This window comes from Saccostrea cucullata, unplaced genomic scaffold, assembly GCF_032062105.1.
Source record: "Saccostrea cucullata isolate Sc308-1 unplaced genomic scaffold, CSIRO_AGI_Scuc_v1 ctg7790, whole genome shotgun sequence".
Lineage (NCBI taxonomy): Eukaryota > Metazoa > Mollusca > Bivalvia > Ostreida > Ostreidae > Saccostrea > Saccostrea cuccullata.
Genome location: NW_026927304.1, coordinates 1,942 through 28,700, shown reverse-complemented (window position 1 = coordinate 28,700; position 26,759 = coordinate 1,942). Strand labels below are relative to the sequence as shown.

The window sequence follows — 26,759 nt, the reverse complement described above, 5'->3', positions numbered from 1 at the left end:
TGACGTCATAATCAATACTTTAAACAACGTTGTAAACAATGGTTGCAGCGCATCAGCGAGCTACGTACTATTGAGCAGGAAAAATATTAAACATACTTACTTCAGGATTATTTTTAAACATTTGGACGTCTTACAAGGCGAAACTCGGAAAGAAAAACACGGAGGTGACAAACTATAATCTTGGCATTTTTTTAAACGACGGAAGTTTGTAAATGAAAGTGGCGTCATTATTCAGCCTTCAATGTCTTATCTATTCAAATTCGGACTATATAATAAAACAATTATGGAATCTTTTGGTGTTGAATATGGTTTGTTATTCACCACAAAAATATACATATTGACCGCGGCGACGCCGCGGTCAATATGTATATTTTTCTGGTCAATAACAAACCATATTCAACACCAAAAGAGTCCATAATTGTATAATATCGAATTCAAATATAATTTTTGATAGTTCCTAAATAAGCTTACGTATGATACAAACAAACTTTTCTGCAAGAATTTGAAAATAACAACTTGGGCCATGTTTAAGGGGGCCGATTGTAGTTTTTATTGCGCAACATTTCGCACACCATATATAGTAAAATGAAGCGTATTTACTGTTTTTGAGCATTTTTTTTTCCGCTCAATTAGTAAAATTAAACAAAATCTAAAAAAAAATAAAAGTTTAAGAATGTAATTAGAATTCTTTAAAACTGATTTTTTTTAACGATTTTGCAATTGATAGGTCAATTGACGTCGTTACAGTGTCTTTTTGACGTTAATGTAAACTAAAGCTCTTATAGAAACGGTTAATAAAATGTTATTTAAGAAAAAGTAATAAAGATACGCTTTTGAAATTTAAAACAGAAATTTGGGGATTTTTCCATTAATTTAAGTATGTTTTCCTATAAATCCTTTGTGCCCGTCATATTTTGTAGTACTCTATAAAAACAGGAACATTCATAATTTTGGCACTTTTAGATGCCTGGTAACAAGCTTAAGACGATAAAATGTTTTATTCTTTACATATAATGTACAATACAGTAATACTCATAAAATATTTTAGTTTGAACAAAAAGTATAATGTAGTATTTGTATAATTTGCTTTAAAGTGCGAAAATTGGCATTTTCCTATATAATCCTGTGGTTAATGTACCTGTATTTGAGACGTCCCTTAATAATAACTGGACGGTCAATTTTCCCAAACTGTGCATGTGCATTGAAATTAATGTAAATTATTCAAAGTATAAAAATGAAGAGTTTCCCTATTGTGTCGTTTTCACACTATGAAATCATAGTCGCTCCCCCCCCCCCCCCCAAATGATTAAATATGAAAAACTTTCACTGCGTAGTTTTTAATTTATTATTCAAATTTTAACTAAAATGGGATTTGAAGTGAAAAATATTTGAAAATAGATTAATAAGGATGGTTTCAGAAGGGTAGATCTTTGAACAACACAGAAGTTTACAATTTCTTTATATTCTAGAAATCTATTATTTGCATCATTGCGATAAAATTAGGTAAAAAAATATATACCAATCCAGGAATATATTTTTTTTTGTATCATCTGTCCTTAAATATGAGTCAAACCATTGTATTTATTTGGGGTCAAATTTGTAGCAACGTTGCTGTCTAACAATTCTTATGTTGCCGCATGCCAGTCAACAAGGAAATTGTTAGACCAATGTAATAAACATTTTTATTAGTACTTAATATATAGAAAGCTGTTCATCAGAGTATAGCAAAAAATGTTTAAAAAGCTATATATCCCCAATTACTTTTTCATATTAAAAACAGAGCAAAACTTATTTTATGGGGGGGGGGGTGATAATGCTTCAATATACTTTAAAATATTTCTGCTGAAGGAATTGGTTATATATGACTACAAATTATCAAGACGTCGGACTACCGGGCTGTCGGACTATCGGACCGTCGGACTACTGGGCTGTCGGACTAAAATCGGACCGTCGGACTACTGGGCTGTCGGATATTTTTATGACCGTCGGAATACTGGGTTCAATTGGCGGGGCCACAATGGCCAACCAAAGATTTACATAGAAATATATAGTAAAATTCTTTAAAATCTTCTCAAGAATAGCAAAGCCATGATTGGTCATACATGTATTTATATGGAAACATTCTTAGGTAGTGTAAGGGGTGTTAAGAAAGTTCGTTCCAGGACGAAATATTTTCTAAAATTTCAAAGTAGTGCTTAACTGAAGAGATGAATTTTCAAGTCTGACAAAGACACAAGAGTGTGCTTTATATTTATAGCAATTCATTTCTAGCAGGAAATTATAGGATTTTCTTCCATATGAGAATAGATATAACATCCTTAAAGCACTCGAATGATAGAAATGCTGGTCATTCTGAGTGAAAGTAAAGGGTAATTTACTTTTGTTTCTACATAGCTTATCTTGCATCAGACAAGCTGAAGAGCGTAGGTATAAGAACGATAGATCACTTTTCAAAAGAATAGTTTTGTCATTTTGAAATTTTTCATAGATTTGATGATTTTTGCAGAGAATTTGAAAGGATGTTTGACCTGTATGCTAAATATATGTCACAAATATGCGTCATTCCTAATTTTTCTGAACAGACATCCTCTGTTTTAATACCTACCCTCCCCTTATTGTTTCAACAAAAGACAGTTAAAACCTTATCAATAGCAAGAATGGACTCTGTAAACATTAAATATCATAAATTGTAAACATTTTTTCACCGTATTTCTTTTCGAAAATTTAAGAAAAATGTGGAACGAACTTTCTTAACACCCTTTTAGATTCAAGTTTGTGCAAATCATACCCTTTCCCCTTTAAGGAATGGTTAGGACTACTTTTGGGTTTAAACTTTTCAATAATTAACTAAGTTCTGCTTTTATGCTAGTGATCAGGTAAGCGATGTGGCCCATAAGCCTCTTGTTCATCTACACAGACACGTTTTTATGCGCCGGATCGATAGATCCGAGGCGTATATTGTTTTTGTCTGTCTGTCTGTCTGTCTGTCTGTCTGTCTGTCTGTCTGTCTGTCCGTCCGTCCGTCCGTCCGTCCGTCCGTCTGTTTGTTTGTCCCCAAACTTTAACCTTCGCCATAACTTTTGAACCATAAAAGATAGAGACTTAATATTTAGTATGCATACTCCACTAATTAAGCTCTTTCAAATGACACCAAGGTCAATGACCTTGTGACCTTGACTGTGGCCTATATGCTAAAAATAGTTTTTTTTCTGCAAAATTTAACCTTCGCCATAACTTTTGAACCATAAAAGATAGAGACTTCATATTTAGTATGCATATTCTACTAATCAAGTTCTTTGAAATGACACCAAGGTCAATGACCTTGGGACCTTGACTGTGACCTATTTACTAAAAATAGCTTTTTCGAACTTTGTTGCTGCCGGGCGCATAGTGTTTCACAAACACATCTTGTTTCTTCTGGTTTTTCCTTTTTTTGTGAATTGCCGTTTGCTTTGTTTACAAGGCTGTTCATACGCGCTACTAATGTGAGAAGAGAAAACAAGACGTCCGCAAGCAATTTTCTTATTATGAAAACACTTAATGATTATGAAAACAATTAAGGTAAAAGTATTTACTGACATTCTAGTACATTGTATCTACATTTGATGTCACCAACATTTACAATGGCTGACCAGAAGGACATGTATATACATCGTAATCGTTATACACCCCAATATCAGAGTGAATCGATAATTTAAGTACCTAGTAAAATACACAGGAATTCAATAATTAAGGAAAGAATTTAATTGTTATTTTATAGAGATACATGTAATGATAAACAGACCTTGACGAATTTTCTAATTTAAAAAAAAATCATCTTCTGAAAGCTCTGGAGGTATAAATTTTGGCCGCTCTTCTATTTAAAAGTACATACATGTATATAATTATACTTACATTGTACATGTACAAGCATGTAAAATTGTGCAATTGAGATATTCTGTTTATTTGACGATATAGTATACCATTCTGTACAAAACATTTTAAGTTAAGTAGCAAATAACTGCAAACTCAAAAGTGCTTAATTTAATGTTAGATTTTTTCCCTTGAATTAGAAACGTCACCTCCACTTACAATAATCATGCATGCGTACATGTAGTTTAAGATTCATAAAGCAATAACCACCTCAATAAATACAGAAAAATGTTGCACACCTAGCTTAGCTAGTGTTTATTCGGCTATCAAACACTCTAAAAAAAGTTTTACTTGTTGTTTTTAAGATAAGATATTAGATTAAGAAAAACTAGTAATTATTAGTAATCCATTTAGTCAGAATAGCAAGTAAATGACTATCATGGTTAGTAATTGTAAACATAATATAGCATCTATCTCGCCCATATGCGAATAAGATGCTTTTATCTTGGCAGCGCAATATTTTTTGGCGCAGTGATCTCTCCTTGTTTCGGCACGAGTTATCTAACTTTCTATTATATAAAGAAAGGTGCTCGTGCTGCAAACTCTCTCTTTGCCGGTTATACGCTAGTTGCAAGGTTGGTGTTGATCAAATTTGAGAAAACAATGGCTAAATGTAGATTTTAGAAATAGATTTTTGCGTTAAAAAGTTTTAATTGCTATTACTATTTTTATGGATTCGTATTGTTTACGTATCGATTCGATAACCAAGGTTTTAATTTAGATCAGGTCAGATGCATTTGCATCACCATGTGCTAGCCGCCATCTTTGTCCCAAGTGAAAAAAAAAAAAAAAAAAAAAAAAAAAAGCAAACGAATAAAAACATGTAGGCCTAATTGATAAAAATTTGTTAACTCAATTTAATGCGAATCTATTACTATTTGACTTTTTTCAGCTTCATTTCTTTGTAACTGATGACTATTTATTTAACTCAAACGGGGCGGGGGGGGGGGGCTAACCCTAAGTGCACAGGAGAAATTGTAACAAAGGAAAATGTCTCAAAAATATTTCCAATTAAAAATGGATGGATTTCATGCTCATGTGTGCATCTATTAACATATCTGCCCATCCAGATAAAGCAATGGATATCCTATGTCTGTCCATACAGTTCGCTTGGGGTTTGAATAAGTCACGCAGTATCGTCTTCGGAAATCTATAGATCCCCCTATAGTTCTTGGGCCTTGGTTGATTTAGAACTGTGGTTGTTATACATTAATCCTAGTTATCGGCTGGAATTTCTCCAGACTCAACGCGCGCTCTCAAACAAAATGGTAGTTGATTTCAGTTTTAAGGGGTCCCGCAGTCAAATCTGTGTCAGTACATGCACACTTAAACAAGTTGTCTTGGCAGGCACCCAGTCATACAATGGAACTGTCAAATTAAGAGCCCAGCTAAATAACATACCAGTAGCTCATTCGAACGCACCTATACTCCTTTCGAACCCAGCCAATGCAACCACAATAATTTAAGTATAAAATATAGAAATCCATATACAAGACATGAAGCTCCACCAAACTCCTGACAAAAACTTCAGTCCCACACCCAAGAATACTAGGAGAATGGCTAAAAATATTTTGGCTGTAGGAAACATACCAATTAGAATTCCTATATAAAGAGTGACCTTGAACCGAAGCTGATCGTTATCTAAACAAACCTGTAGCAACAAATTGTTGAGTGCATGGTTTTTCTCAGGGGTTCAGACTAACTCAAGTCCAATGTTGCATATAAAAAAAAAAACAAAACAAAACAAAATCACCATTTAATTTCAGATTATCAATAAAGGGATAATAATAATTATAAAATAATAATAATAACAAAGAAGTTGAATTAAGAGGGGGGGGGGGGGTTTCCCACATGTTATCTCAGAGTATCTCCTGTGGGAGTGGTACCAAAGACGGATAACTCTGGGTGGCGATTAATAACGCACCTTTCATATCCTGCAGACAGCAGTGAAAATCACTGTATAAATCATAGTAAGTTCACAGTCTTTATACATCCTCTGATAGTCATAAAAAGGTTGGTAAAGGTGCATATTTTGTAAAAATGGATATTAAATCAGCATTTAGGCTTCTACATACGTTCCCTGGGGATTTTGACCTTTTAGGATACAAAGTTGAGGGTATATATATTACTTAGATGATTTCATATTTGCAGGGGAAGAAATTTAAGGGAGTCGTTCTTAAATTAATGCAAACATTACAAAGGGTTTGTATTAGACTGGGGGTTACCCTTAAGTGAGGACAAAACGGTTTATCCCACTCACTGTCTTGTAGGCTTAGAAAATGACACACTGCAAATGCTGATCAGAATATCTCTTGAAAAATGTATCAAATTGACGTCCATACTGTAGGAACATTAATTATTAGTTCTACGGCAGTCATAGTCATTGTTACGGAAGCTCAATTTTTCTTACAAATTTGTTAGGAGCTCGTATGATTCAACCCAGGGGTGTCTAAGCCTCACCATCATATTATGTACAACAATGAAACGAATCAATTTAAGATATATGCGTAAGTTTCCTAGCACAATTTAATGGTCAAGTTTATTTCCAAGAAAGTGATTGGTCGTCAAATTGAATTTTAGATCTGTATACAGATAGTGCCGTTTCTGCACATCTGGGTTGTGGAGCATGCTTTTGAGGGCAATGCCTGGTTAATGGTGCTATTTCCCTTAGCCACGTGAATGGGTGACTACAGTAATTCAGATATATTGCATGACATGACACCACTAAACCTTATCCCAGGAGTTTTGGCTGTCAGTTTAAATGGTAGTCAGCTTGCAAATAGGAGAATACGGTTTTTTATATCGATAATGAGGCATTGGTTATGGATTTGAATAAACAGTCCTCAAAATCTAGTAGAGTTATGAAATTAATTCGTTCATTTGTGTTAAACTGCATTTTAAACAACATATTTTATCGTGCAGTTCACGTGCGTACTAATTAATAACATTGTTGTCGATTCAATTTCTCCTCAGCAGCTGTGGCACCGTTTCTTGCAGGCTGCACAAATACATCACCACAATCAGTACTGTACTAATCGAATTGCAAAACCTCATATCTAGCATAATTAAACAAGTTGTTAAGGGCAGAATTTTCTGAAAACAGCAAGGCTTATTAATTAGGCGTAAGAGCATACTTGAGCTGCTGCTTGCAACAAGGATTAAATATTATTTGCCCCCCTTGTTATTTGATTGTTAGATTTGTTGCACACTGGTCAATCAAAAGCCTGGGGTTTACGACAGTTCGTCCTAACTTAGCTTCCGTTTCTTATAATTGCAAACTTTAAGGTCATAGAGACCTACCAAAAGAGTTCATAGTTAAAAGTTGTTACAGGGGTTAAAAAGCACAGCTCACAGCTTTGACAGTAGGTTGCCCATTAAAAGATCCATATTAAAGCAGATTCTTAAAATTCTACCCTGCATATGTACAAATTGATATGAGGCATCATTAATTGCTTTCAGCTGCATTTTCTATTGTATATTATAATTTAAAAAAAAAAATATAGCAGTCTCCGACAAATCCTCAGATAAAGTTGTTGCCAATACAGAAATTTGCCCCTGCGCTAATCTTCAAAGGTTTTTAGAAATTAGACCTACCTAAGGGTTCAATTAATTTGTCATTATTTCTGTAGCTCCTTTCAGGTCTTCAACCTCGAATCTTGTGACTACAAATCCCACTTCTTTCATATTGGGGCAAGTACGGAATTTGGGATTTTATCTCAAGTTCATCTCAAGTTATCCAATCCTTAGGAAGATGGAAATCGGATTGCTATGAAACTTGCAAACGTATTCCAGGATTTTAATTAACCTCAAGTTATATATATAGTTGTTTAGGTAATCAATTACAGAAAGTAAAAAAAAAAAAAAAAATGCAGAAGCTAAGAATATGCCTGGTAGGTGTGACTTAAATTTGCAAAGATTAGATATTTCAATTTGGTGGCAAGCTTGCAATGGTATATAATTTAAGGAGATGATATTGGGAAAAACAACATTGATAAAATTAAAGAATGTCAGGTTTAAATTCTTGTAATTTATTAAGGAGTTCCAATTTCCTCTTGTGCACTTAATATGGGTTCATATTCAGCTCGCATTAATTGGCATTAATCTGCATATAATCTGGCCTTGGAGAATACTACAAAGGGGTTTAATGCATTTTTCTTTAACAAAGTTTGTAATGTTGGGGATTCTGTAATCCACTATCCTGACATCAAAAAATCATGCCAAAATTATTTGAAAGGGATCGGGTACATTTATCCAAGTTAATAAAATAAACTTTTCTTAAAACAATTCAGGGGGTATTTAAGCCAATTATTAGGCATGGATGCAAGTTTTAGCCATCACAATGACTGATATCTGGAGAGGAAGGGTCACGGCTGTTTCAGGCCGCTCAGGACCCCCACTAGTAAAGTGGCGGCGCCCCCACTCGTAGATGCTTTATTCAAGCATATACGACTGGGGTCTTGTGGCGAACTGAGCGGCATACATCATTTGAACTATGATGTAACATGGGTTCATTATTGGACCGCTGCACCACACAGGGTCAAAGTTGAATACCATGTAAATATTGTGACACTGTACACAAAACTATTTTATTTTTATTTTCTTCCTTGCCTTCTGCACCTCCCAGAGTCATGGATGTGTGATTATTATTCTAAATATTTTATTTTCTTCCTTGACTTCTGCACCTCCCAGAGTCGTGGATGTGTCAATATTATTGTTGCACTGCAACTTTTTATTATTTGACCTTGGCCTCTGCATCTCCAGGGGTCAAGGTCACCTGATATGTTGATATACTGAAATGTTGTTGACCTTGACCTCTGCATCTCCCAGGGTCAAGGTCACCTGATATGTTGATGTTGTACTGAAATGTTGTTGTTGAATTGAAATGTTGTTGTTGTTGTTGCTGGGCCTACCCGTTGCTTGGAAGCCCTAAATAATATGTTGTTATATTATTCAGCCGTGCCCAAAAGCGCCAAATAAATTAGAAAACCCATAAAAAAATTGTCTTTGATTTATTGCGTCTATCCAAGATAATATAGCATCTATCTCGCCCATATGCGAATAAGATGCTTTTATCTTGGCAGCGCAATATTTTTTGGCGCAGTGATCTCTCCTTGTTTCGGCACGAGTTATCTAACTTTCTATTATATAAAGAAAGGTGCTCGTGCTGCAAACTCTCTCTTTGCCGGTTACACGCTAGTTGCAAAGTTGGTGTTAATCAAATTTGAAAAAACAATGGCAAGGTGTAGATTTAAGAAATCCCAACCTGCCCTAATCTCCCAATCGTACATTGTTGAATAGATACTGCTGGTTTCTGTATTTTTTCTTTTCAGTGGAAAATTTTACAAAGCAAATGGTCATCTGTACCTACACATTCGGCATGGCTGTCACTTCTGAAGATGGAATGTGAACTGACATTTCTGAATTTTACAAAACAAGTGGCCATTTATACCTACGTATATAGCATGGCTGTTACTCCTGAAGATGGACTGCGAACTGAATTTTACAAAGCAAGGGTCGTATATACCTACATATTCGGAACGACTCTCTCTTCTGAAGATGGAAAGCGAACCGAGTTTTACGAAGCAACTAATAACCTGTACCTACATATTCGGCACGGCTGTCACTTCTAAAGATGGACTACGAACTGAGCGGCATACATCATTTGAACTATGATGTAACATGGGTTCATTATTGGACCGCTGCACCACACAGGGTCAAAGTTGAATACCATGTAAATATTGTGACACTGTACACAAAACTATTTTATTTTTATTTTCTTCCTTGCCTTCTGCACCTCCCAGAGTCATGGATGTGTGATTATTATTCTAAATATTTTATTTTCTTCCTTGTCTTCTGCACCTCCCAGAGTCGTGGATGTGTCAATATTATTGTTGCACTGCAACTTTTTATTATTTGACCTTGGCCTCTGCATCTCCAGGGGTCAAGGTCACCTGATATGTTGATATACTGAAATGTTGTTGACCTTGACCTCTGCATCTCCCAGGGTCAAGGTCACCTGATATGTTGATGTTGTACTGAAATGTTGTTGTTGAACTGAAATGTTGTTGTTGTTGTTGCTGGGCCTACCCGTTGCTTGGAGGCCCTAAATAATATGTTGTTATATTATTCAGCCGTGCCCAAAAGCGCCAAATAAATTAGAAAACCCATAAAAAATTTGTCTTTGATTTATTGCGTCTATCCAAGATAATTAGTAATAAGGATGAATTCATTTACTTATAAAATGATTTACTAAGTATCACTACGTAATAGGAATTATATTACTTAGTAAATGAACTACTCATTTTTAGTAAATTATTATTACTTAATTTAGAGATAATATGCTTTCTGTTTACTAGATTTTATGAATTATTACTAAGTAAATGTAATTCTGAAATTAATTAAAATCTAGAATATTATTACTTAAGAGAATACTAAGTAAATAAAATACTTATCATATTTACTAAAATCAGCATTATTTACTAGAAAAACTGCAAGTTATCAACCCTCTGATGAAGGAGATACATGTAACTATGAAAGTATAAAATGTAAGACTAATCACAGTTTCCTAATTGAGCTTTCTGAGTAATCAATTAGATGAGATCTACATGGAATGGTAACAATACTTTCTATTTGTTTTGCCAATTTCTTTGTAATTGTTTTATTATATTTAACAGTAAAACATTTAATCCCAGTATTAAAAGCCTTATCAATTGAATAAGTTGTATCTTTTTAAGGACCATTTTAAAAATGGTTCAAAGTTTCAAATACTTAATACAACATTTTAATTAGTATGACTTTTTTTTCATATGAAGGAATATTTAGAAGAAAGATAACTCCTTCTCACAGACAATTAAGATGGAAGCCAAAGTTATATATTACATTTCAAGAATTCAATCCTGATAGTGATTAGACTACCATTTTTAAGTAATTATTTGTATTACAACTGCTTTGAATTCTCCTTGATTCAGTAAATAAATTATTGTTTTAAGTAAGTCAATTAAATACAATTTAAACAAGATGTGTTTGTGAAACACTGATCCCCCCCTCCCCCGTATGGCAACATAGCAAAGGTTAAACTTTTCTTATATGCAAATTCAATATATTGGTATTTCTTGATATCTCAAAGGTCAAGGTCAAATGGTCAATGTTATTGGTATCTAATGAAAGGTCCTGCCACAAAAAAAATACATATCTGAAATATGAAAGCACTAGCCCCAATCCTTCAGAAGTTATGGTCAAGGTTACCAATTTTGAAATGTAGATCAAACTCCAAGGTCAAGGACAATTCACAAAGGGTCAGATTAAGTGGTACCCAAAGAAAGGTCTTGTCACAAGAATGAAATATGTAAAGTATGAATGCACTTACCCTAACCCTTTTAAAGTTAAAGTCAAGGTTTGCTTTTTAAAAGTGGGTCAATTTCCAAGGTCGATGTCAAAGGGTCAAAGTTCTTGGTATCCAATTAATGGTCTTCTCACAGGAATTACATATTTGTAAGTGTGAAAGCCCTATCCCTTATCGTTCAAAAGTAATGGCCAAGGTTAAAGTTTTTTCACATAGATTGAAATCTCCAAAGTCAATGTCAAATGGTCATGGTTGTTGGTATCCCATGAAAGGTCTTTCAACAAAGAATATATATGTGACGTATTAATGTCCTGGTATTTACTGTTAAAGATCAAGTTTGGAATTTGTAAAAGTGGGTCAAACTCCAACGTCAAGGTCAAAAGGTCAAATTGGTGATACTCAAAGAAAGGTCTTGTCAAAAGGAATAGACGTGAAAATTAATATGCAAGTCATAGCTCTGCTAAATCAAAAGATATGGGCAAGGTTAAAGTTTGTGCGGACAAACAGACAAACAGAGAGACAGACAGACGGACACTACAAAAACTATATACCCCCGAAACTTCGTTTACGGGGGCAAAAAAATATAAGCTATATAGTAAATAGTGGTAAAATGTAAGTAAAAACCAAGTAATGTTATTACTTATATACACAAATTTAAGTAAATATAAATTACTAAGTAAAACTTTTTAGTGTGTAAGTAAAACAATTCTTTAAAATACAAAAATCACGTAAAACATTTGAATTTAGTAATTGATATATATTTCAGTAATTGATTTAAAATTTTAAGTAAATGCTTAGTAATTATCTATTACTTATCTTTGTTATTTCAAGTAAAAAATGACTACTAAGTAAAACTTTTTTAAGAGTGAAAGGCATTAAACTTGAATAAATGCACAAGCGATTACGATTGATTTAAACAAGCTGAAATAGAGTGAAATTATATGATATGAAAGGAGTAGACATGATTTCAAACCCAATTTTCCATTTGTAACCATCAGAGTACACAATGGATTTTTACATCGACATGCCCGGATGAGACCGTATAAACCGAGGCCCCGTGTCACAGCAGGTGTGGCACGATAAAGATCCCTCCCTGCTCAAAGGCCGTAAGTGCCGAACATAGGCCTAAATTTGCAGCCCTTCACGAGCAATGGTGACGTCTCCATATCAATGAAATATTCTGGAGAGGGACGTTAAACAGTATAAAATCAATCAGTCAATCGACATGCCCGCTGCTCTCTGCATGCGGCCACGTGCTTGTAAACGAGGACTGGGCTACAGAATTTTAAACACAAAGCGACAGAGCTGGATGTAAACTGTTTGATATATTACAAATACGTGAATAATGGTATATTTTAAAAGTATTTTTTTATGTTTAATGTTTATTTAATATCAAAAAAAAAATAATAAATTGGAGAAACAAAAGAGTGATGGTAAAAATAAAACGTACATATAGTATCTATCACAAGACTTCAATCACTAATTATAATTATTTGCCGAAGCCCCTTTTTAATTACAATTGAAATGAAATACATTTACACAGAATAGAGATAAAAAATATATATATATTTAATTTTGCTTGAACAGGCCAAAGAAAGCGTTCACAATTCAAAATGATTTTACATGTATGCACCAGTGTTTGGAATAACGATTTAATATAGGATCGGTGAAGTAATCTTATTGATTCGATATAATTAACCAGAAGTCTCTGTCGAGACTGAAGCTCTACTGGTTTGTACTTACCGGGTATAGCAAAGGAAGAGAAAAGTACTTAAGCAGTTGGGAATTGAAACTTTACCACTGCAATAAATAGAATAAAGATCCTTGATTAAGTCTCTTTATGTTCTTAGTGAAGTCTACCTACATGTCACATTATATTATAATCAGACTAAAACTTCATGTATTTGGAGTAGCATTTTGAGAGTATTTAACAGAAATTTCTATTTTTAGTAACCAAAGCAATATTGTTCATCGAAGTCAAAAACAGATATATAGAATTGTGTATCTTAGTGTAGTATTGTGTGCCAAGTTATACTGAAATCAGACCTAAACTGTAGGAGACGTAGCATTTTGAAAGAATTTCATAAAATTTCTATTTTTTGTAACCATGGCAACACCGTTCATCGAAATCCAAAACCGATACACAGAATTATGTATCTTAGTGTAGTCTACTTTTGTGTCAAGTTTTATTGAAATCAGACCAAAACTGTAGGAGGAGTAGCATTTTGAAAGAATTTCACAGAAATTTCTATTTTTAGTAACCACAGCAACACCGTTCATCGAAATCAAAAATTGATGCACAGAATTATGTATCTTATTGTAGTCTACTTGTGTGCCAAGTTATACTGAAATCAGACTCAAACTGTAGAAGGAGTAGCATTTTGAAAAATTGTTTACAGACAGACAGACAGCTATACAGTTGAGAGGTACATTGTGCATTTTACGGAAGGTGCGGGGTTAACATTTTGCTTTGTGGGGTTATTAATAGTAGAGTGGTGACTTGAGAGGTTTCATTAGGAATTCAAACAAATGGTATATTGTGGGGTTAAAGGTCTATATTTGTGGGGTTAAAGATCTGTGTTTTTGGGGTTAAAGATCTATGTTTGTGGGGTTAAAAATTAATTATTTAATATTAAGTCAACTTCACAGGCAACTAATTATAAGAACTTAAAATTGTTACTGTTTATCAGAAGAACTTAGAACGGATATAGCAATGACATTTTTCAACAACTGCATTGCAGTAACAATGCAAAAAATGTTTTTATTTGAGGATAACTGTTGCATCAAACTAAATTAACCCATTATGTTTTCACATGAAGATGATAGACAAGAATATCCCAGAAGTGTTAAACAAACAACCCCACTATGCTATATAGATATAACAGACAACACTAACCCCATAAATTATAAGACAAACAACCCCAGTATGTGCTCTTAAAAAGATAATAGACAACACTAACCCCATTAAGCGTTTGGACAGCAACCCCACTATGTACTCTCATAAAGATAATAGACAACACTAACCCCATAAAGTGTTTGGTCAGCAATCCCACTATGTACTGTTATAAAGATAATAGACAACAGTAACCCCATAAAGTGTTTGGTCAGCAACCCCACTATGTACTGTTATAAAGATAATAGACAACACTAACCCCATAAAGTGTTTGGACAGCAACCCCACTATGTACTCTCATAAAGATAACAGACAACACTAACCCCATAAAGTGTTTGGACAGCAACCCCACTATGTACTCTCATAAAGATAATAGACAACACTAACCCCATTAAGCGTTTGGACAGCAACCCCACTATGTACTCTCATAAAGATAATAGACAGCACTAACCCCATAAAGTGTTTGGTCAGCAACCCCACTATGTACTGTTATAAAGATAATAGACAACACTAACCCCATAAAGTGTTTGGACAGCAACCCCACTATGTACTCTCATAAAGATAATAGACAACACTAACCCCATAAAGTGTTTGGACAGCAACCCCACTATGTACTCTCATAAAGATAACAGACAACACTAACCCCATAAAGTGTTTGGACAGCAACCCCACTATGTACTCTCATAAAGATAATAGACAACACTAACCCCATTAAGCGTTTGGACAGCAACCCCACTATGTACTCTCATAAAGATAATAGACAACACTAACCCCATAAAGTGTTAGGACAACAACCCCACTAAGTACTCTTATAAAGATAATAGACAACACTAACCCCATAAAGTGTTTGGACAGCAACCCCACAATGTACTCTCATAAAGATAACAGACAACATTAACCCCATAAAGTGTTTGGATAGCAACCCCACTATGTACTCTCATAAAGATAGTAGGCAACACTAACCCCATAAAGTGTTAGGACAACAACCCCACTATGTACTCTCATAAAGATAATAGACAACACTAACCCCATAACGTGTAACAACCCCATTTTGTTCTTATATAGATAAAAGATAACATTAACCCCACAAAGTGTTAGACAAGAACCACAATATGTTCTGATAGAAAATATCAGACATCTTAGTAACCTCAGAGTGTTAAACAAACAACCCCGCTGTGTTCTCATGTAACAGATACCAGTAACCATATGAATTTAAGTGTTTGAAAACCCCAAGTATGTTCTTATATCAAAAAACTATACCAGGGACTGGTAATAAAAGAACAAGTACCCCCACTATGTTCAATCGCAACTTCTCGAGCCTTTCTGACTAGCTGACAAACGACCTCGAATGTATTAGTTAGACGCCATGGCAACAACCCCCCCCCCTTTCATGATCTTCGAAATAAATGCATGAAGACCTTTTATCTGTGGAATATGGAGTTTAACTTTATTCAATGCTATGATATTACATAAAATATATTATAAAAGGGACTTCTTACTTCCTCTATCCTATATTTGAAAAAAAAAACAAGAAAAGCTAAACCTTTAACATCAGGTGATGTTAATACATTCGAGGTTGTTTTTCCGAACTCTGACGGAAAGACCCTGAGTGAGATGATGCGATTGCCAGTACGTCATATCCTTTTTTTACTATTAAAAATACCAAACAATACTCATAATACTTTTTCCTATTTTGATAACATACTCGAAAATTTGTTTTAAATATTTTTCAAACTATTTTAAATTGGATAATCTCTTTATCTTTACTGCTTATTTCTAATGATAATTTTTCCTTTGAATCTGCTGGTGCATGAATTTGAAGTGTACATTATGCATCAAAAGCATACATAATTTCATTGTAAATTAATAATAATAAATAAAAGAGATGATCCTGATTTTTAAAAAAAAATTTAATCAAACTTTTCAGTTACTCGACAAGTTGAACACAGATAAGAAACATGTCAATAAATGTAGAACACAGAAAAAAAACCTCAAAATTTGAGACAATCTTCATAGATGTAAAAAAAAAAAAAACAAGTATATAGTGAGTTGTCAAATAACTTTAAAACGTGCATGTTATTGCTACTTATTTTAAACAAAATATATTAATTAAAATGAAGTTTTAAGAAAAAAAGTGTAGTCTAATATCTCATCATTTTGCATTTTAAAATTGATCTTAAAACAAAAATAACGATGTACATCCTTTTGGAAAATATACTCAAACTTAGAGCTGCACCCCCACTCCCATCCCCTAAAATAAAATGAAAAAAAAAACCAACATGCAATTGATTTATAATTTTCAAAAAATTAAAATCAAACAACATAAATGTACATTTCAGTTTAATAATTATTTCTCACATTTAAAATGAGATCGCTAATTAAAAAAGACGAAAACTATGACTGTTAATGTATAGAAATTCGCCATGCCGAATGCAATGTTCATAAAAGATCCTTTTGTCTTAAAGCTGAACACTACTCATAAACATATGTAATCAGAGATTACATATAGCTCAATTCAAAAAATGATTACTTCAAGTTAACACGGTCTCACATTTAACTAATAATCAAGAAGTTAATTTAAGGTTTGCAGTAACTTGAGAATAGACATCCAAATACTTGAAACTAGTTGCCCATCAAGAAAATGTAATTCAAATCCACGACCCATGTAAATGTTATCTTTTTAGATTAACTTTCAAAAATCGATTCATCTTCTTTTTCTGAAAAGTAAGTCAGGTCCTGAATGTCGCCGTTTGGAGAAGGCAATGGCAAAAATGAATCGGGATTGTGCTTGTTCTTCTGAAAAGCCTTTAACTCATACTTCATGTATACCTGTCAAAAAAAAAAATATCTTTGATATTTTCCAACAGTAAAATATTTCTAAATGATAATGTTGAATTTTTTTTTACAGGTTATGTTTTAATTTATTGTAAAATAATATTGTTGTCTTGATTTTATGGGCACTTATAACATGTACTAACCACCGATCTGGATGTCTTTAATAGTTGCTTTCCTTAAATTTGTGAACTATATTCAGATCACAAATTGTGTGTTCAAGTCATAGGTTTGTTCTTTCAACTTTATAAATGTCCGACGCCTGCTGGTGTTGCTGCAACAATAGAGTGGCCTAGATCATCAAAGTTCCACTGATGTTCACTTTCAGTGGTTTCTGAACTCTACAAAGGAATACAGAAGCAAATGTTTATTTATAACACACACAAAAATTCCGAGTTACTAATTAAAATTCATCGAAATTTATTTATAGCATAGTTGTCATGTACTGTGAACTACTTTCTTATATTGGTAAAAGGTGAAAAAGTACAGTCAAACTTGTTTTAAGCTTTGGGAAGTCCAGAAACTAGCCAGGTGGCCTCTTATTCCAGTTTGCCAAAGAAGTAGCCAGTCGTTGTTTAATTAAACAAATTTCAATAATATATATATTAATCAGCAAAAAAATAACCACTACAGTTGATTTAATTAAACATGTCAATTTCACAAAACCTTTGTATGTGTGTATATATATATATATATATATTAACCCATGCTATTTATTTTAAAAAAAATAAGTCAACTTTAATTTTATTTAAGAATTCCAAATTTTTAAGGTTTTGTGCATGAAATTGTTTCTGTTCCTACAAAACAGTTAAACTTCATACATTCATCCAAGTGTTCAGAGTTCCCTGGTCCACTTGCAAATTGGAGCATGCACTTCATTTTCAGCCTAGGGGTTTCTGTTCCTACAAAACAGTTAAACTTCATACATTCATAAGTGTTCAGAGTTCCCGAAACGCACCGGTCCACTAGGGATCCCCGTAAACTTTGTAAAATCTTAATTTTATCGGTCAAAATGTCTGATGATTTTTTTTTACAGACTGTATAACTTTTACATATAATCTTAACAAAATCATTTAATTCAATTGTCCTGACAATAAACAAATGCAAAACTAAAGGAATGAAAAAAACGTCAGGGGCGCGCCAGATCTTGTTTAAATAAAATGTGTAAAATTGTCTACTATAAAAAGCTACATATTAAAATAATAATTTCCATAAGTCTGGGAGGAAAAACAGTTTTAAAAACACTGTCAAACAAATATTTTCCCTCTGATAAATATATGCACTCTGTAGTTCTGACAGTAAAAAAATGTGACAATCTACTTTCGTTTTGAAGGACGAATTTGCAGGGTTGCAAGAGTTGCCTGCTATTTCTGCTTGATTACAGACAATTTGTTACCATTTATTATTTTCTCTATAATTTAATCTATTAGCATGATAATATTAAACCAACTTCTGGATTTTTTTTAATGTATTTGATAGCATTTAAAATACATGCGCGTTTTTCCCCTTTTCTAAAAATAGCGGACTGACTTGAATGTAGTAAAACGACAACAAATTCACTTAAATCATCATTTTCATGATAAATTTGCATATCTTTATATCATTAGTACATATTTTTAACTGTGTGGAGGTTATATAATAAATTTTAACTAGTCAGAAATATCGGACGTTTTCCAGGCTTTTTAAAACGAGTTTGATATTTTACGTAATATTTTTCCTGGCACATAAAATACCAAAATCCTAAATCCAAAAGAAAAAAGCCTGGAAAACAACATATATTTCCCACTAATTCCAAACAATCAACCAAGAGTTGTCATGTTGCAAATTTTATTTTAAAAAATTTTTTTAAAAATCTGTCAGAAAGGACATAATAATTTTATACGATGAATTAAGCGTTGGTCATCACACGCCGTCGGCGACGTCAAATCCTGCATACACAGGCCTTATAGAAAATATTTTAATCATTTTTTTTTTTTAAATCTGCATTTGCCATCTTTTTATTTACACATATTATTTATTATATCGACACAATTTCCAATCCTATAATATGTTAAATTTACATACAAAAAATTAATGTCAGGTAAATTTTACAACTGTCCGGTGAATTTTGAATATTTACAAGACAATTGTCCGACATATTTTTGACTAGTTTCGGGAACTCAGAGTGTTCTTTTGTTACATTCAAATATATGATAATTGAATTACAGTATCATTCAAGAAGAAATACATGTGCCTTACTACTATCTATTTTTTTAATAAGAAAAAATACACAAGCTTTAATTAAAAGACAGTTTAATGGTGAATTAAAAGTATGAAAATTTATTTTAGTAAGTGTCAATAAAATCCATTTAAAAACTTCACTATCATATGTTCAGGTAATGATCAGCAGTGTAACCCCCCCCCCCCCCCCTTCAATTAATCCTCGATCAACTAGTTTGCTGAAGCTTTTAGAGTCTGGTAAATTTTTAATATTATTTTTATAAAGCTGTCAGAATTTCTATCTAACATGCACACACACACACAAAATTATTCAATTGACCAAAGATTTGTATTTACGCAGTTTAAAATCATTCTACACAACACAGGTGTCAAGTGCAGTAGAGCGTAACTAATCCCTATCGATCGTCTCCTGATAGTGAAATTCACGAGATAATCATGCTATACAAAACATTTGTTTTGACAAAAATTGCAATTAGAGCTTCTACACGGAATCAAAATCTAACAGGTGTGAAAATACTGATAGCCCTGTATTAGCTAAGTCACATACTCTCACTGTAAATATTCAAAGTAATGATGAATTAATATTGTAAATTACAAAATGTAGCTTTAAGCTTGAATTTCTTTAAGTTTAGCTATGGAAAAACTATTAATTGTGATTTAATTCTTTTAAATTTTCAATCGTCGATCTTGAAAAATAAGTACAAATTGATCTTACATGACAATTATATTTTTTCCATTAACACAAACAGAGTTATATAATTTTATATACGTATCTAAAGGTAATTTGTTTAATTTCTTTAATAGGTGAATTTTATTATCGGGCACATAATTACACAAGCGAATGTGAAAAAAATGTGACATAATGGGTATTTTAACAACTGATTAAAATGTCCTGCACTCATTTATAAACATTGATTGTCATTTTTCAAATTGATATACCACTAAATTTTACAACCTAATTATACAACCCCATGTTGATTCCTACAAAGCCTACTTGCTGTGAAAATTTATTGCAGTGACATTGTTAATTCCATTTTTCCATTCTGATTTTCTCTCTATAGATTAAGGTACGATTACAAGTACATGTAAACAAATGTGTGAAGAGTAGATAAACAATTGGTACGTATCTATAATGAATTCAGAGAGAGAGAGAGAGAGAGAGAGAGAGAGAGAGAGAGAGAGAGAGCAATTATACTACGAAACAGGATAAAATTAAAGCCAAAAATATTCAATTTGAAAAAATTTAAACACGGAAGATTTAAAAATTAATCGGGAGGGGCGGAACAGGCGTGAAAAATCCAGAGATTTTTTCTCCCGTCGGAAGAATCACATGTATTTATGTTATGAGATATCTGCATGTATTTACCATAGATATAGAGAAAATTCGAATTAAGAAAAAACACGATCGTTTTTTGAAGTAAATAAGCCAAGTAGTACTCAAATACGGATTAAATTATGGAGATTTATTGACAGTTGGAGCATGTTATATGGAAAATTTAAATGGTTTGGATTTTTATAGCAAAAAACGAGTGAAAATACGTACCAGGTGTGCTTTGCACGTATTGCATGTGTATAAATAATATTATCTTTTTTTTACTGGCCAACGGGGCGACCTTCATGCAGAAAACCACTAGCCCGACCCCCGGGTATCGGTCGATTTTCATTGCAGACCTCTGATTAAAAAAAGGAACTATCAGTGCATTCATTATATTTTTTTTCACAAAAGCCCGTTTTCAATAGGTATGTGTTTATGTGGACTACAGATGTCCTTTCCTTGACTTTAAATAAATTCTACAACTGCATAATGTACGTATGAAGCATGTCAAACAATTTACAAAGCTTTTTTTCAATGTGGTGCAACAAAATAGTAAGACTTACTGCATTTGCTTTTTGTGTTTCCGAATTTCCTCACTGCTAATACAAAGTGTCCAAACACAGCTACTTCCGTAATCTGCGCATGCGCAGTTAGTTTTAAATATATGCGCATGCTCAGGTATTCGGAACTCCTCGATTCAATTACCGAACTCCTCTAAACAGCAGATTTCTGAATGTCTGAGCGTTTTGGGCTAAGGACATGTCCAAAATTTGGACAAAGTCTTTGTGAGGTTAAATCTAATTTTAGGTTTTTCGACCTCATAGAGTAATTTTGAACGTAATTAGACCTCTTCATTATGGGGTTAACCCCACAGTACCCAAAAAACCCCACACTGCTGGAAAATACGTTAATTTTACCCCACAATGTACCTCTCGTAAGAACAGCTAGACGGACGGACGGACGCCGGACGCATTACTATCGCATAAGCTCTTCTGGTCTCTGACCAGTAGAGCTAAAAACACAATTTTCTATTAACTGATAGTCCTTTGTACACAATGGATTCTAAACACAATCACAAACACTTGCTGTGTTTATGACCACAGGCACAGGTGGCTGGTACAATGGTGACCTCGATCGGCAGCGTGGGATTAGCGCGTTGTGGGTTGTTTAGCTGTAAACATCTAGGTGAACATGGAGATCGTAAAATGTATACAGCTAATAATCGTGAATTATTCGATGCATAAGGTTTAAAATTACTTATATAGTTTGTTATAATAATGAACGTAGAAAGATAGATTTAATATCTTCCGTTTATGAAGACGTGTTAACTTATAAAACTAATAAAATAAAAAAAGAAAGACTAGTTGTAATAAATTAAGTGAACCATAAAGCACGTTTTAAACCCATTTTAGAAGAAAATTAACATTAAATATCGTAGGGTATATTATTGATAGGAATATTGTTTAAGTTATACACATGAATAGGTATGATTTCCTTGTCGAATGAAAAACGCTACCTGTTTACCTGGCCTGCTTTCGATTACGTATTACGCAATACCACCGGTATACTCGAACAAAACATTTTCATCATATCAAAAAGGTGTAAAAGAATAATTTTTTCGTAAGATCCAGCTCGAAATATTTACCGTTTTCGAGTTATAAAGCAAAAACTAGGGCCAGCCCCTTTTGAATAGTTTTATATGAAAGCCCCTGCAATTATGCACAACTTCTATTCTACATGTCTTAACAAAATATTTTTTAGTTTTTAAGATATATAGTTTTCAAGATATAACGGAAAATATGTCAAATTTTTTTATTGTTTTCCGCGTTCTAATTTTTGATCCCTCTCTAGCGCCATTTTTAATGCCAAAAACAGTAAGCAAAATCCGAAGTGCACAACTTCAGTGCTTTTGAAATTTGAACAAAATCCGTTCAGGAATGAGAAAGATATGAAGCGCCAAAGTTGGCGTCTAGGAAGCAAAAAAAAAAAAAAAAAAAAAAAAAAAATAAGAATAATCTTAATATCATCAGAATCAGTAAAAGGTCTTCCGTTGGAAACGGTAGGCCTTAATTATAAAATATATGGCGACATTAATATAGAAACCTGGTTGAAAACATTTTTACTGAACATTTTAGTGGCGTTTTATGGGTAACAGTACAAAATTATTTCATTGGTTAAATTTTAAACTTTCCTGTTCAGGTTTGTATAAATATAAAGTAGCTATGTTCAAGAAACAATAAATCCCAGACACGCTTCCGTTAAGACAACAGCACGAAAGTTAAACCATGGCAATGGTGATGGCAGCGTTCATCATTTCTGGATTCTTATGTACCAGTTCCCAGCACATTTATGTGGAAGAAAACAATCTCTGTGACAGAAATGAAGAGGCAATGATGCTTATTCGAAAACTTTTGATCCAACAAGGGTGGATCCAAGAATCTTTAGATTCCCTCAGACAGACGTTGAAAAGACTCGAGAAAAATATAACCAGTATCCGTGAAGATGTTCAAATCGTCAAGAGAGGTAAATCTTTCTCTATCTCTCAATTGTGGTTTGTGTATTCATTGATTTGATTATTACAATGTTATTATATATATTTTTAAATAAAATTAATTAAAAAATCACATCCATCCCAAACATTTTTTTGTAAAGAAAAAATATGTTCTGAACTGATTCTACTTGTCTAGTAAGTGAAATAGGGGTAACATTAATAGAGTATGTAACCATCTATAAGCGCTTTGCGCTGTGCTCTGAGCCTTAAATTGAAAATAGTATCCATTTTCACGTTGGATGCACATGCCAAGAAATTTCGTCCGGTTTACGCACTGATGAAGTCAATAAAAGTGTAATTGATGCATATCACCCATATTCCCCAAACGCTAGCAAGACAATTTACGGCAGCAGATTTCGATTTTAAGGGGGGGGGGGGGTCATAGGTTTTCAGCTTAAATAAACTTGATATATTCCACCATTTATTTCTATCAGTGATATTTTTACATTAAAATGAAAATATTAACATAGCCAATCAGGTTGCGTCACACCGGTTATTGTTTTCACTATAAAATTCCATATAGAATAAAAAGTCGTAAAACAAAATCTGGTATTTGTTTACTTGAAAAAATATCAAGCAGGAGGTGTTAAACATTACCTGTCACACTAGCTGACACACTCTCACACACAAAACGGTACCTACACGGCATTTTCTGACTTTTTCCATCTGCAAACAGGGCTACCCTCAAATCCACGTGTTTTCAATGTGTTTATAAACATTCCGAGTGTACCGCAGGAAGTAGCCTCCTATTCCCGGGAAAAAAATAGTTCCTGAGTGTCAAAAACCTTTATTTGTTCAAAAAGTACATAAAATTTACTAGTCACAGGTACCAAAGTTGTAAAAATGGCTTGGAAGAGAATAGAAAAACGTCTCAAAAGAAAGGAAAATCAATTTTATATGTATGGACCTACATTTGACTAAGTTCATTTTGATTGGTCAATTACCGGTGTGATACCTCTACCCATTTAGTACTCCTCTCCCCTCTTGTTTAACCAGGAAATGATGTCAACTTCCGGGAATCTGGTACCCTTTTTCCCATAATTCGACGCGCGGTACTTCCACAACTACCAAGTTCATCGTACCCGACGTTAATTTATGCTCAGGAAAAAAAAACTACATGGAAATACGTAAAAAATTGAAAGACAGCATAATTCTACTGACAAATTAGTTTACTATAATTAATAATTTTTAACTTTCTTTTATTTTAATTTACTTTTTTTTTTGACAGTATTTGAAAAATATGACCCCCCAAAAAAAGGAGGGGTGCAAAGGCTTCTAAATAATTAGTTTTGTACCTATGTTTTAAACCCAGTAAAACTTAAGATCCCTCCCTCATAACTGCTGACATTAATAGCATCGCCAAAATCTCTCGGGGGAGTTTCACAGATTAACATTAATTCGGCTTTTATTGAGTCCGCTCTTCGGACAGACTGCAAAGGTTTTCTTGGCATGGTGAAAGATCTCAACCCCCCTTTTCTGTTTGTTTAAATTCCATTGCTAATGCATCAAATTCTTTTGATATGATATATTTAGACATAGAATGACTTATACCGGTAATAATTTTGATTTAATGGACCGGGCGAAATGATTGAAATCTGCAGAACACCATAGTATACAGATAAAAGTAACACTCTCAAATATTATTTATGCAAAAGTAATTAAATTTAAATATTTGAAAAAAAAATACTTAAACAGCAAAATTCAAATCACGACAAGGCCAAATATCTTTATATGTATCTCTCACAACTTTTCTGGCTGATTTTTTCTGACCGTGTGAGGTAGAGGGGATGTTTTTGTTTTTCACATAGTGTTAAAAAATTTTCGGGGGAAGAGGCAGTACCAAAATATCTTGAAGATCGAATCCCTCTACAATTGGAAGCCCTATTAAGACAAATCATTACTTCACGCGAGTTGGGGGAAGCGATGGTGTGATTAAAGAGCATCGTTTCTCCGGACGCATAACATAAGTTGACAAAATATATTAAGATAACTGTTTACAGTAGGTGGATTGTCATGTTGTTTTGGTAAACGTATTGCATAATCTTTTTGTCCTTCTGCATCCTGTTTTGTGAAAACTTTTATTGTTATATGGTGTATAATAGGAGGTTTATGATTGGACGTAGCACCACCTTTTTCAAGTATGTTATTACCTCATTAATATGTTTAAAAAAGATCTCTGTTTTTAATTTTTATCATTTTCAAAATAAGTGGCATTATTCATTCTTTACCAACTGCTTGATACTGATGCAAACCACAAAATGTGTTCTATACGGAAGCGTATTAGTGCCTGCCACGTAACTTCTTTTTTGTATCTGAAGAGAAAACTTTCCATCCGGTGTGGGAAAATACACACCGGTAATTGTTTTCACTAGATAATTCTATATAGAAAAAAAATCGTAAAAAAAAAAATCAGGTATTTGTTCACATGAAAAAATATTTAGCAGGAGCTAGGTGTTAAACATTACCTGTCCCATTAGCTGACTCCATGAAGAGGGTACCTACATGGCATTTCTGATTTTTTCCATCTGCAAACAGGGCTACCATCAAATCTACGTGTTTTTATGCGCCCGGATCGAAAGATCCGAGGCGTATATTGTTTTTGTCCTGTCTGTCTGTCTGTCTGTCTGTCTGTCTGTCTGTTTGTCTGTTTGTCTGCAAACTTTAACCTTCGCCATAACTTTTGAACCATGAATGATAGAGACTTCATATTTGGTATGCTTAATCTACTAATGAAGCTCTTCCAAATGACACCAAGGTCAATGACCTTGTGACCTTGACTGTGACCTATATGCTAAAAGTAGAGGTTTTATTGCAAACTTTAACCTTCGCCATAACTTTTGAACCATTAAAGATAGAGACTTAATATTTGACATGCATACTCCACTAATAAAGCTCTTTCAAATGACACCAAGGTCAATGACCTTGTGACCTTGACTGTGTCTTAAATGCTAAAAATAGCTTTTTTTTTAACCTTCACCATAACTTTTGAACCATGGAAGATAGAGACTTCATATTTGGTATGCTTACATCACTAATCAAGATCTTTTAAATGACACCAAGGTCAATGACCTTGTGACCTTGACTGTGTCATATGCTAAAAATAGCTTTTTTGAACCTTCACTATAACTTTTGAACCATTAAAGATAGAGACTTCATATTTGGTATGCATACATCACTAATCAAGTTCTTTAAATGACACCAAGAACAATGACCTTGTGACCTTGACTGTGTCATATGCTAAAAATAGCTTTTTTGAACCTTCACTATAACTTTTGAACCATGAAAGATAGAGACTTCATATTTGGTATGCATACATCACTAATCAAGATCTTTTAAATGACACCAAGGTCAATGACCTTGTGACCTTGACTGTGTCATATGCTAAAAATAGCTTTTTGAACCTTCACTATAACTTTTGAACCATGAAAGATAGAGACTTCATATTTGGTATGCATACATCACTAATCAAGATCTTTCAAAAGACACCAAGATAATGACCTTGTGACCTTGACTGTGTCATATGCTAAAAATAACTTTTTTGAACCTTCGCTATAACTTTTGAACCATGGAAGATAGAGACTTCATTTTTGGTATGCATACATCACAAATCAAGATCTTTCAAATGACATCAAGATCAATGGACTTGTGACCTTCACTGTGACCTTTATGCTAAGAATATGGTTTTTTAATTTTT

General features: G+C 33.4%; 1 long non-coding RNA gene across 1 annotated transcript; it reads right to left on the bottom strand.

The window, feature by feature from the left end:
* Window positions 1-14,669: 14,669 nt before the first annotated feature.
* On the bottom strand, window positions 14,670-21,500 carry LOC134274019 (uncharacterized). The gene is made up of 3 exons (XR_009993536.1): window positions 21,078-21,500; window positions 17,126-17,320; window positions 14,670-16,976 (listed from the first exon to the last, which is right to left on the bottom strand). It is a non-coding gene; the product is annotated as an uncharacterized LOC134274019 (long non-coding RNA).
* Window positions 21,501-26,759: the final 5,259 nt, after the last annotated feature.